The sequence below is a fragment of the Peromyscus maniculatus genome, chromosome X (genome assembly GCF_049852395.1).
Source record: "Peromyscus maniculatus bairdii isolate BWxNUB_F1_BW_parent chromosome X, HU_Pman_BW_mat_3.1, whole genome shotgun sequence".
In the NCBI taxonomy this organism is placed as follows: Eukaryota; Metazoa; Chordata; class Mammalia; order Rodentia; family Cricetidae; genus Peromyscus; species Peromyscus maniculatus.
Genome location: NC_134875.1, coordinates 9,305,985 through 9,318,899, shown reverse-complemented (window position 1 = coordinate 9,318,899; position 12,915 = coordinate 9,305,985). Strand labels below are relative to the sequence as shown.

The 12,915-nt window shown below is 45.5% G+C and overlaps 1 pseudogene; it reads right to left on the bottom strand.

The window, feature by feature from the left end:
* Window positions 1–8,992: 8,992 nt before the first annotated feature.
* On the bottom strand, window positions 8,993–12,381 carry LOC143270934 (uncharacterized; annotated as a pseudogene).
* Window positions 12,382–12,915: the final 534 nt, after the last annotated feature.

The window sequence follows — 12,915 nt, the reverse complement described above, 5'->3', positions numbered from 1 at the left end:
TTGAACGCTGGTGGGTTCCTGGCGTTTGCGTTTGACTGGCAGTATGGCAGGAATAAGGCATCTGCCAGTGGCACATTATGCTGTGTGGTAGATTTAGTCTTCACTAGTAAAAAAGAAAAAAAGTTTTTCTGGGCTACATGCTGCTTTGATAAAAGCTTAGAAAAGCTTAGACCCACTATTTCTGAGACTTGATGACTCACAGAACTGGTGGAAAACGCCATGTTGGAAAGCTGAAGTGGGCAGAGCCAGCAGCCCCAGTGCCATTTCAGTCTTAAAATACTACAGTTTAAAGCAATAGCTTCACAATACGTAGGCTTGAAAGAGACAAAACAAGATAAATTAATATAAAAAAGCCACGTAAAGATGAATATTACACAGACAATCTGGATTGTGTTGTCTTTGGGATTTTTAACTGCAAAAAAACATTTGATCGAAAAAGATGTCAATTAAACCAATATGTATATTTTAAAGGTACCTTGACTTCAAAATTTGGATTTAAGGATAGGTTGCTTTGTAAAAGAGGTTCTGCTTTTGTTTTCACAGAAAGCCAGAGGCTATGTGCTGTGGATATTGTTCTATATAAATAAAACACTGGTGGCCAGTGACGAGGCAGGAAGTAGGTGGGACAAGGAGAGAGGAGAATTCTGGGAAGCGGAAGGCTGGGGGGAGAGACACTGCAGCCACCGCCAGGAGAAGCAGCATGTAGAGACTCTGGTAAGCCACCAGCCACGTGGCAAGGTATAGATTTATAGAAATGGGTTAATTTAAGATAAAAGAACAGTTAGCAAGAAGCCTGCCACGGCCATACAGTTTATAAGTGATATAAGCGTCTGAGTGATTATTTTATAAGTGGATTGTGGGACTGCGGGGCTTGGGGAACCTGGAGAGAAGACTTCCAGCTACAGCTATGGATTTGTTCCAGATTAACATACATCACGTTTCACCAGCCAAGACCCCCTGAAAGGTCTTCAATGACACTGTGGTCCAGTTGATCTAACATCCAGAGCAGTTTCAAGGCAAATGGTTCACACAATACGGCCTCATGGACTACCCCATAGGCCTAAAATTTTCTTTGCATCTGCATAAGATACAGCACCCCCCTCCAGCAGGAAGTAGTAAGAGATGCTATGCCCAAATTCCCAAATATACCAAGCTGGTTTTAGAGGTGGAATTGGCTCACTCTCCCTCTAAACCCAGACATATTGCTTTAAAAAAAATGGTTAAGAGATTCTTGTGTCCCAAATCAGGAGAGCCCTCTGGTGTGGGACAGAGAAAAACCAATATTTTTATTTAAAACAGGTTGATTATAAATGTGATATCTTTCTAAAAAAGAAAAGGGAATATGATATAGGTATATAGGAGGATATAGAGATGATAAGATAAAAGGGTAGATTAATGAACCTACTTTTAAAGAACAACTTGTTTAAAATGTTTTACATTGGTATAGATTTTAGTTTATGTTTAAAATGTTTTACATTGGTATAAATTTTAGTTTATTGATACAAACTTGAAGTTAATTTTGTTATACTATATATATATATATATATATATATATATATATATATATATATATATATTCTTGTTTGAGGTATTATGTTTATGTAACTCATTTAAAATTGTAATGGATAATTAAAAATAGATTAATAATTAGTCATCTATGATAATCATATTTGTAGCCATGTTAGTTAAGTCTTCTAGGTATACATAGATATATTTCAGATAGATAGGTAATCTTCAAACACTTCATAGACCTAGAGAATATGGCATTTAAATAACTTAGAATTCTGTTGACATGAGACACAATTGCTCCTGGCTGTACCAATTTGTTCCCGAGAGAATGTTGGCCTTCTAAGACATTTCCATTTGAAAGTTTGTCTTCTTGGCACAAAATGGCCTACTGGACAAAGAACTGCCCACAGTATGAATGCAATGCTGTCCTTTCTGGACAAGTGGGACACAAGGAAAGCGACCACTGTACTCTGCCAAGACAAGGTAAAATGGTCTTTCAGAATTCCTGCTTCTGAAAATGGTCTGTTAGATACTCTAGGCCTGTAGCCAGTTTGATTGCACCAACAATGCTGAGAAACATGAGGTGACTGTCCAGGCTGCCAGCTGTCTTGGTTTACTCTTGCAAGATTCCCGAAAGTTGCTTGTATCCATCTACCATTTCTCAGGTACCATTAAGTTCCTTCTCAGGTCTTTGATGTGGTTAAAGACTAGATAGTTGTAATTTCCTCAGTTATGATAAAAGATAAGTTAGATATAAAACCTTAAACTCACAAATATAAGATAGATAGGACATCTTTAATATTGTAACTGTAATTCTTGCTCGATAATTGTTTTGTTATATGTACTTTTACCATGTTAAAGTTAAAACCTTCCTTTTTAAAAAAAAGAAAGGGGGAAGTGCTGTGGATATCATTCTATATAAATAAAACACTGATGGCCAGTGACCAGACAGGAAGTATAGGCGGGACAAGGAGAGAGGAGAATTGGGAAAACAGGAAGAAGGAAGGAGAGACACTGCAGCCACCGCCAGGACAAGCAGCAAGTAAAGATGCCCGCAAGCCACCAGCCATGTGGCAAGGTACAGATTTATAAAAATGGGTTAATTTAAGATATAAGAACAGTTAGCAAGAAGCCTGCCACGGCCATACAGTTTATAAGTATTATAAGTGTCTGAGTGATTATTTTATATGTGGATTGTGGGACTGCAGGGTTTGGTGGAACCTGGAGAGAAGCCCTCCAGCAACACTATATCCTCTTGAAGAGAAGCCCTCCAGCAACACTATATCCTCTTTTTTCTTTTTCCTTTCTTTTATTCAGAGAAGAACCTTTAATCTAATTTCCTTTGTTTAACTTTTTTCCTGACAACTAACAATTAACAACTCTTAAACAACATCATAAACAATTGCCCTGCCTGCAGGGCTTCAACAGGTTCTTGACCACCCTAAGGAGAGAATGTAGGGACAGGAGATACAAAGGAAAGACACAAAGTCTGGATTCTGATCAAGGTGCCACTTTACTTCTTTTCCACAAAGGTTTATATAGTTCAGCAGGGTGGGGGAAGCAAGAAGCTGTCATCTGCATAAGGTGGGGCAAGCTAACAGGATGTTTGTATAGGATGTTTACAGGGTGAGAGGGTCAAGGGCTCTGACTCAATGTCCTGTTGCCAGGCAACCTGATTGTAAGCTGATCTAGTTCCCTGTCTTATTGGGGGGGGGTCTGTATTTTTCCACTAACTAGAGATTCTGTCCTGTTCCCTGACATCTCCCCCTTCTTAGTAATAATCTAAGGGCCAACATAAACCAGGTTTGAATGGTCTAAAAGGAGGGCTCTGAAAGAGGCTTTGCATGGAGGATTACAGAAGCCCTATCCCTCTAAAGGTTGTGAAAAGGTCTGAGAAGGAATGTCTCTCCAGACTCAAGCACCACAGGTGTCCCCATAGTGGGGGAATCAATGGACCATGCAGTTTTTTTTTGAGGGAGCAGAAATGGATAAGCACAAGGCTGCTACTGCACAACCGCTATGCAACAGGGCATATAATCCAGGCTCTTGGGATTTTGGGGTACCATGGTCCCCAGCCTGTGCAGTCCCAGCTGCACTCCAATCATGCCTTAAGTGAGCCCTTTTCCCACACACAGGTGCAGCCTCCCCCCAGTGAAGGGGTCTGTGTGGGGCATCTCTCCTCAGGGGAAATTTCAAGCCTGGAGTCCTGCATATCAAAGCAGTGGTAATGAACCTGGATCTGCCTGGCTGGCAGGTCTGTTATTTGGCTTTGGATGAACCAAATGAGCCAGGAAAGTGCCCAAAGGCAAGGACCAGGAGCAGGCCTACAAACAGGTCCTAGGAGGGATGAACGAAGCGTCATTAGCCAAGGGGAGTTTGAAAACTAACTCTAGAACCACCCAAGCTCTTGTTCTCCTTTTCTTTTTCTCTTTTTCTAGTCCTTTTTTAACCTTTACTATACTATCTCTGACTACCCTGGTGTGGTCTGTAAAGAAGCAACATTCCTCTTTGAGCACAGTGCAAAGGCCACCCTGTTTTAAAAAGAGGAGATCCAGTCCTCTCCTGTTCTGTAAAACTATCTTAGCTAGGGAGGAAAGGGATGACTTGAGGGCAGAAATTCCCTGTTCAAATTGGGCAATATCCTCATCTATGGACAGGTGAAGCTCAGAGTAATGTTGGTTGAACAGGACCAGAGAGGCAATTTCTGTGCCTGTTTCTGCTGCTCCAACCCCCAGGACTGCTAAGGTGATGGCAGTAACAGGCTCCCATCAAGGCAGTCATCTCATCGTGGCTTCTCTTCCTAGAGATCTAGGAATTGATCTGAGGAATAGGTTAGTCTAGGTGGAAGGGACCTAAGTGTCCTGAGTGGCATCTCTGGTGCTACCCTGTTTGCTGTGCTACCTGCCAGCCACAGGATGTGTCAAGCTGGCCCAACATGGCTATGACCACCTGTGACACCAAGGCCAGCAAGTCCAACAAGCCTTTCTGACACTTTGGATGAAAAATTCAGCACTGCCCTTGGAAACATGACCCCTGTTGTCAGACTGGATTTGACAAGCAGTGTCCCTGCTCAGCCCAGAACGTGATTGACTATGGGACTTGTATACTGTGTGAAAGGTCTCAAACACAGTTTGCTGTAAAGTTCCCGCTGTCCCCCCACAGGAACTCTGAGCAGAGTGATAACAGAGCTAAAGGGCTGGTGGGATTTGCTGTGGATGAGAACCATAGCCTGGATTGCTTGCCGGAGGGACAGCATTTAAAACAGAAGAAGTTTCCTCAGGAGAGGGGCTATCTCTCCTGGGCAGATCAGGTATATTTACAGTTCTAACCAGGCGTTCTGGTAACCATCTGGGAGCAGAGTGTATCTGGTCAAGAATGCAGGCCGAACCTCGTCTCCAAATAAGGACTGGGTCGGGGCCCTTCCAACGCCCCATGAGGGGATCTCGCCACATGGCTAGTGGCCGGGTGGCATCTGGAGAAGGGTGCCAGTGCCTGTCAGCGGCAGAGTGCCCTGCAGCATCTAAGGTGAGGAAGTTGAGAACAAACAGAGCATGGCTCAATTGATCTCTGGGGGAGGTAAAATGAAGGTTAGAAGACTTGAGACGAGCCAACCAGGTCTTTATGGTCTGATGGGCTCTTTCTATTATGCCCTGTCCCTGGGGATTGTAAGGTATCCCTGTGGTATGAATAATTTGTAGACAATCACAAAAATTTTTGAAGCCTGTGCTGGTATAAGCATGACCATTGTCTGTCTTTATCTTAGCTGGTTTTCCCAAGGCAGAAAAAGCAAGAATCAGGTGAGAAAGAACATCCTTTGTTGCTTCCCCAGCATGAGAAGAGGCAAAGATAAAGCCACTAAAGGTATCTATAGAGACATGGATAAATTTTTGTCTGCCAAATTCAGGGCAATGAGTAACATCTGTCTGCCAAATTTGGTTGGGTAGGAGGCCTCGAGGGTTGACTCGAAAGTGTGGGTCAGGGTGAGAAACAACACAAGAGGGACATTGTTTGACAATTTCTCGGGTCTGTTGTTTAGAGATCTTAAAAAGAAGACGGAGGGTCTGAGAATTTAAATGGTGGATCTTATGGGCTGCTTGGGCCTGTAAGACTGAGCCGACCATGACAGGGAAAATTAACCTGGTGGCAGCATCGGGCTGTGCATTGCCATCGGTTAATGGTCCAGGAAGATGACTATGGGCTCTAATATGGCCTATAAAAATGGGTGTTGGCGAGTCAGGACAAGCTGTTGAATCTGGGAGAAAAGTGGGGTGGCGTTGGAGGTAGGCCTTATGGCTGGAGAGGTTTCTAACAAGGGGATGGAAAAGGCAATATAGACACTATCTGTATAGATATTAATAGGTTGATCAGAATAGGTGTGAAAAACCTTTAAAATTGCTGAAAGTTCAACCAACTGCGCTGATCGGAAAGGCATTAGGAAGGAGGTAGGGTGGCCTTGGGCCACAAAGGCTGCAACACCATTAGTGGAACCATCACTAAAGACTGTAAATCCACGAGAAATGGGACCGGTTTTTGTAATTTTTGGAAAGATGAAGGGATGTAGCTGGGCAAAATGGAGCAAGGGGTCATCTGGGAGGTGATTATCCAAGGTCCCCATAAACCCTGCCAAGGCAACCCCCCACTTATTTAAGGTTTGGAACAAAAACTGGGTTTGACCCTTGGGATAGGGTGTGAGTATGATATCAGGGTCCTTACCAAAATATTGGCGAGAGGTCTGTCGTCTTTTCATAATGAGTGAGGCCACCTGTTCAGGGTAGACGGAAATGGCTCTTGAAAGGACAGTGGGCATGTGGACCCAGAGGAGTATCTTGCCTTTAAGTTTTGGTTCCTGAGCATGTTGCCAAAAGACTCCTGTGGGGGTGTATGGTGTGGGCAGAACTATAAATATAGTGGTATGGCATAGGAAATCTGAAAACAAGACTGTTGGTTAATGGCAATGGCTATCTGAATCAAAGCCTCATTGGCTGCAGGGGAAAGCACACAGGGTGATGTGGGGTCAGGGTCACCCTGGAGGATCTCATAGAGGGGAAGGAGAGAATCTGTAGGAAGTTTAAGATAAGGCCTAAGCCATTGGATATGGCCGAGCAATTGTTGGAAATCATTTAGGGTATGGAGATGGTCAGTGCATAACTGAACACAAGGAATGAGGACCCGGTTTGAATGGAGTTCCAACCCCAGGTAATTGAAAGGGTCCTGGGTTTGGACCTTATTTGGAGCAATCTGTAGTCCCAATCCATTAAGGGCTCTACTGAGTTCTGAAAAACATCGCTCAAGGGAGATGGGGTCAGGTGCAGCGAGGAGAAGGTCATCCATATAATGTAAGATTTATATCTGGGGCCAATTAAGTCTAACAGGGTCCACAGCCTGAGCCACGAATTTCTGGCAGAGAGTAGGGCTGTTGGCCATGCCCTGGGGTAATACCTTCCATTGATAGTGAAGCATGGGTCCTTGAAAATTGGGGTGGGGAAGGCTGAATGCAAAATAGGCTCTATCCTCAGGGTGCAAGGGGATAGTAAAGAAACAATCTTTAAGGTCAATGACCATCTTGTAAAATTTAGCAGGAATGGCCACAGGTGAAGGCAATCCAGGCTGAAGTGCCCCCATAGGCCTCATTACCTTATGTACTGCCCTTAAGTCTTGAAGGAGCCTCCATTTCCTGACTTCTTTTTAATAGCAAATATAGGTGTATTCCAAGGGGAGTTGGAGGGCTCAATGTGGCCAGCCATAAGCTGCTCCTGTACAAGCATAGTGGCAGCCTGTAGCTTTTCTTGAGTAAGGGGCCACTGATCCACCCAGACAGGGGTCTGGGTCATCCAGGTAATTTTGTCTGCATGGGGTACAGGAGGGTCAGTGGCCACTACTAAAGACCCGAATATCCCAGCCCATGTCTATCCTCCTTGGGAACAAGCTGAATTGGTTGGACTTGCCCCTGAGCTGCCTTGCCCAAGCCTGTGCAAGGGATATAATTCATCCTTATCATTTGTTGTGTAACTGTAGAGTTTGCGCTATATAAGATTACTTGCATTTGTGAAAGCATGTCCCTTCCCCAAAGGCAGGCCCGGAACCACAAAAGGAGTAACAGTCCCCTGGTTTCCTTCCTTGTCCTTCCAAGAAAGTGTCCTTGAACTAATTAAAGGATTATTAGACTGACCGATTCCTTTTAAATCGGTGAGGGATGGAACCAGTGGCCAGGCAGATGGCCAGTGAGATTGAGAAATGACTGTGGTATCTGCCCCTGTATCCAATATCCCCTGAAACTTCTTTCCCTCTATAGTAAGGGTAAGAGAAGGGCGATCCTGAGTAACAGGCTGGACCCAGTAGGCATCCGAGGAGCCCAATCTGGCTGACCCCCGAGGGGTGTTTGTAATTGAGGGATTATCACAGACAGACGAAGGTAGAGGAACCAGCTGTGCCAGGCGCATACCTTGAGGAATCTATAACAGTGGCCAGAATCTTAATTTCACCTGTGAAATCACTATCTATTATGCCAGGGTAAATCTGGACCCCTTGGAGGGCCACAGAAGCACGGCCAAGGACAAGCGCGCAAACCTTAGGAGGTAAGGGCCCTGTCACCCCTGTAGGGATGACCTGAGCCCCTTCAAGGGAGTTGAATACTGTTTAGGCGGCGGCACACAAGTCCAATCCAGCACTCCCTGGAGTTGCTCTCCGGAGGGAGGAGAATGGAACTGGGGAGGCAGGAGGTGAGTGGACCTCAAGGCCCCAGGGTGCGCTCTTGGAGGCATTGGGGTCAGGGGCTGGCCCCTTTGGAAGTTTCCTGGCACCTGGGGAGGAAGGGGCTGGCCGAGATAATTGCTTTTTGACCTGCATTCTGTAGCTCAGTGGCAGCCTTTGTAGCAGCGGGGGCAGAGAGTGGAAGGCAGGGGCCTCATAGAGGCGGCCTCCTGAGCCAGCTGGGCTAAGGGGCTAGGCTGTGACCTTTCTGGGGGCATTCCCTAGTGAAAAGTCCTGGTTGTTTACAGAAATAACAGGTGTGGGCCCCAGGCTGTTGTGAAGACCTCAGGGCAGCCCCTATGGTTAATCCCATGGCATGGGCAGCGCCAACACCTGAACAGAGTCTTACATATTCAGACAGGTCTGCTCTGTTTTTATGAGGGCGGAGGACTTCCTGGCAGTCAGGGTTTGCATTTTTCAAAGGCCAAGTGTTTAACAAACACTTTCGCGTTCCTTTGGGCCAAAAAGTCTTTCAGCTGCATCATTTAAGTGAGCAAGAAAGTCACTAAAAGGTTTATCAGGGCCCTGAGGAATCTTTGCTAATGAAGTGGTAGCCCCTTTTGGGGGCCCCTTTTGGGGCAGGCATTTCCAGGCCCGGACCCCCGCATTTTGAATATGGGCCAGGAGGGAATTTTGCCTGTGCTGCATTTGTATCATAAGGGGGGTTGCCGAGGAGTTTCTTTAGCATCCAAGTTTTTGAGGACGGCTGTTCAATATTTTTTTGAGCAACTTCTCAACAATTTTCTGTAAATTCTGTTTTCCAGAGGACAAAGTCACCCCCAGAAAGAGCCGCACGGGCAAGGAAATACCAATCATTAGGAGTTAACCAATGTTCGCTCTGGTTTTCCACTAAAGCCTGTGTAAAAGGAGCTGTAGGACCATACAGAGCACAGGCGGATTTCAGCTTTTCATCAAGGCGGAAATTTAATTTGTGATAAGTCTGTCCTGGTGGGGGATCCTCTGAAGATGGATCCAGCACCTCTTCCTCTTCCTCCCCCTCCCCCTCATCATTTTGGTCTTCCAAATCCCCTGAGGGGCCTTTCTGGGCGGTCGCCTCGGATGAGTCCCCAGAGGTTTGGCTCCGGGTAACAGGAAATGCCAGGACAGTCTGAGGCTTACGTTTGGATTTACTAGATTTTTGAGATGGATCCACCACTTCAAGGGCAAGATCTTTAAATTCTTTATCAAGATTTTTTAATTCCCTTAAAAGCTCTACATGTTCCTTGTGAGCCTGGAGGGCCCATCGCAGTGAGCTGAGATCTGGGACAGGGGGAACTAACTCATCAAGAACGGATGGCAAAAATGGGAAGACGAAACATAGGGAGGGGGTATAAAAGGGCCCAAGGATTCCTCTTTTAAGGGGAGAGATTTGCAGGGGGCCAGTTTGGATTATGGTAACAGGCCGCCCCTTTCTCTAGGGAAGCCTCCTCGGTGGGGTCTGGAGGGGAGTTATAGGTAAAATTATTAGCAGAGTGATAAAGATGGGCAGGAGTGGACTCCTGGGGATTGTTAGGTTTAAAAGTCGTGAGCATCCCCTCTTCCATAGAGCGCAGGTCGTGAGCCCAGGGACAGACCGAAGGCACTCAAGAAAACACTGGGGGGGGGGGTCTTAGGGCAGGTAGACGGGGAGTGAAAACCTTCTTTTAAGATTTTTTCTCCTATATTAATAAGTTCTTGTATGGCAGGGGAATATTTATACACCCTAAGAATGTCATTAATAAGCTTCCAGTAAGAAAATGTGGTGATGGGAACTTTCTCTAGCCCAAAAGTCCTGTAGAAATCATCTAAACATTCTCTGTGATGTGCCCAACTTTTTTCATCTATGGTTCCTCCTTGGGGGAACCAAGGACATGTGTCTACAATATAATCAAAAAAGGCTTTAAGATCTTTTTTCTTTACCCTAGTTCCTCGTATCTTGACGGCCTCTTTTAGGCCAGAAAGGAATACATTTTGTGACAACATTTGCGCATCCGGTACAGGGGTGGCATGTGGCACTTCGGGGTGGGCAGACAGCGCCCCACCACCTTGTACTCCCGGGTTTCGGCACCAAAAATGTTAGTTTTCTGGCTGCATTGTGTTCTTACCCTGTAAGGAAACGTCACGAAACACGACAGAATCCGCTTATAGAGTTTATTAGAAAACAAAGGACAGAGAGTGCAGGCCTGTGGGAGAGACACGTGCGTGGAGAAGAGGGTGGGGAATATCACGCTGGACTTTTAAAACCGGCTGGGGGTGTGGCCAGGTCACATCACTACTCTACGAGTGTGCGTAGATCACATGGTCACGTTGCACGCTTACATGACCATGCAATGTCACGGACTCTGATCACGCGAGACCCCTTGGCCTGGAACTTGCTAGGCGGAGATATCCGGGCCCATCGGGTATCCTAGCTACGAGACGCTTTTGATGCGGAAATGGCTAGGCGGAAGTGTCCGCCTGGTAAATGCAACCGTGTTGTGAACCCTTCAGCCTGTCCCATGGCACGTCACTTTCTTACCTGTGTTGTTTCCGCTCTGCTCTGGGATTGCATCCTGAACCGGGCAATTTCAGGGGTATCCAACAACTTCACCAAGGCCTTGGTCTTCCTCCTGGAGACGACGTTCCAAACCTTAAGAGGTGGTTTCATCCATGTTGGGCGCCAGTTGCCCCACCTGCAGGGCTTCAACAGGTTCTCGACCACCCTAAGGAGGGAATGTAGGGACAGGAGATACAAAGGAAAGACACAAAGTCTGGATTCTGATCAAGGTGCCACTTTACTTCTTTTCCACAAAGGTTTATAGTTCAGCAGGGTGGGGGGAGCAAGAAGCTGTCATCTGCATAAGGTGGGGCAAGCTAACAGGATGTTTGTATAGGATGTTTACAGGGTGAGAGGGTCAAGGGCTTTGACTCAATGTCCTGCTGCTAGGCAACCTGACTGTAAGCTGATCTACTTCCCTGTCTTATTGGGGGGTCTGTATTTTTCCACTAACTAGAGATTCTGTCCTTATCCCTGACAAAAAATGATAATATCCATAACATATTAAATGACAAAAACCCACCGACCCCTCCTCTTGGGAATGTGGACATCATGTCTGTAAAATTATTTCCTGATGTTTGGGGGTGAAGGCATCTTTAGGAACTCCTAAAAAGAAAATTTAGGGGTGAAATGTCAAGTCCTGAGAGAGTTAGCTGTATCATTTGTCCAGTCTCTGCATAATGGAAAAGTGCAGGGCTTGTCTCAAGTCCTTGCTCGATTAGTCTGTGAGGCTGGATCATCTCAACTAGTCATCTCAAAATTGTCCTGAGCAATTTGTAGTGCAAAATCGATATGTGGGTGGTGTTAATTAGCTTAATGACTTTATCATAGTCCATGTGGAATCATCATTGTGGGATCCCATCATCCTTTTGGAGATTTCAAAGTTGCTGTTATGTGTGGTCATGGTCCCCTGCAGAAATTGTCTGTGTGTGTGTGTGTGTGTGTGTGTGTGTGTGTGTGTGTGTGTGTGCGCGCGCGCGCCTCTTGTATGGTTTGGAGCAATATCATTTGTATCTGTGACAGAATTGTATCTCAAAGCCAGTCCCAAGTTTGCAATGTAACAGGTTTCATTCTTCTTTACCCAAATGTTCTTTGATTTCTAACTCTGTGAGCAATAGCTAGCTTTCCTTGGGTACCAACGATCTCCATGTGATGATGGGCAAGACCACTTGCCATGAACAGAGTGAGTTTGATCATCCCTTCCACTGTAACAGTGTATCTATTCAAGTAATCAAAAAGGGATCCATGCTCATGGTAATCCAACACCAGCCACAGCTAAGTCCATGTGCCACTATCTTGGTGGCTGCTGCTATAAATCCTAGGATGCTTTCATGGTATAACATCACAGTCTGATAATTCTCTGCCTTTCAGAACCACAAACATTCTTTCCTAGAAAAGAATATCTTCACAGAAACTTCTCTTTACCACTTGCCTCGACAAACTTCTCCAAAATGACCTTTGCCAATGCTTTCTTGTAACACAATGGTCCTGGCAATTGTTCTCTGAACAAGCAGTGGTAAACTCTTTGTCTCAGGTAGTAGCATCACCACAGCCATGAACACTATAAGAAGCACCTGGCAACTTGGAGCAGCAGCTGCCACCTCCATGGCCTGCCGCCACCATTTGTGGCCTGGCCTAGATGCAGCTTCTCCTCAACAAGCCTCCCAGGCTGGCCTTAAACTCAGGATCCTCTTGCCTCTGCCTCCTTCAGCAAATCCTACTGGCATGTGCCACCACTACCAGCCGAGTGCAGTTCAGGCCTGAGCTGGTGACTGCAAGGCCAAAGGCAAGCAACTTTTTCATGAATTTATGCAACAAACATTGGGTTACCAGATGTAACATGAATCTTAAATGGTCTTATTAATACATAACTTAGTGACAGCTATTGGTGTAAATTCTGGAAGATCAGAGAGACAGAAGAAGCCACAGCTAACCTCACCACACCAACTTTTCAGCTGATCCTGTTTTCTCAAACTGGAAGCCTCTGAGTCCTCATCAAAAAAGATCTTGTGGTAAATGGACAGAAAGTGAACCTGGGCAAAGAGCTTGCAGTAACTTTTTGGGGAGATTAAGAGCAAACATCCCAAAAGTGATAGAATTCAACTTATAAAGACAGCTGATTGGATTCTGCCTCTAACTGT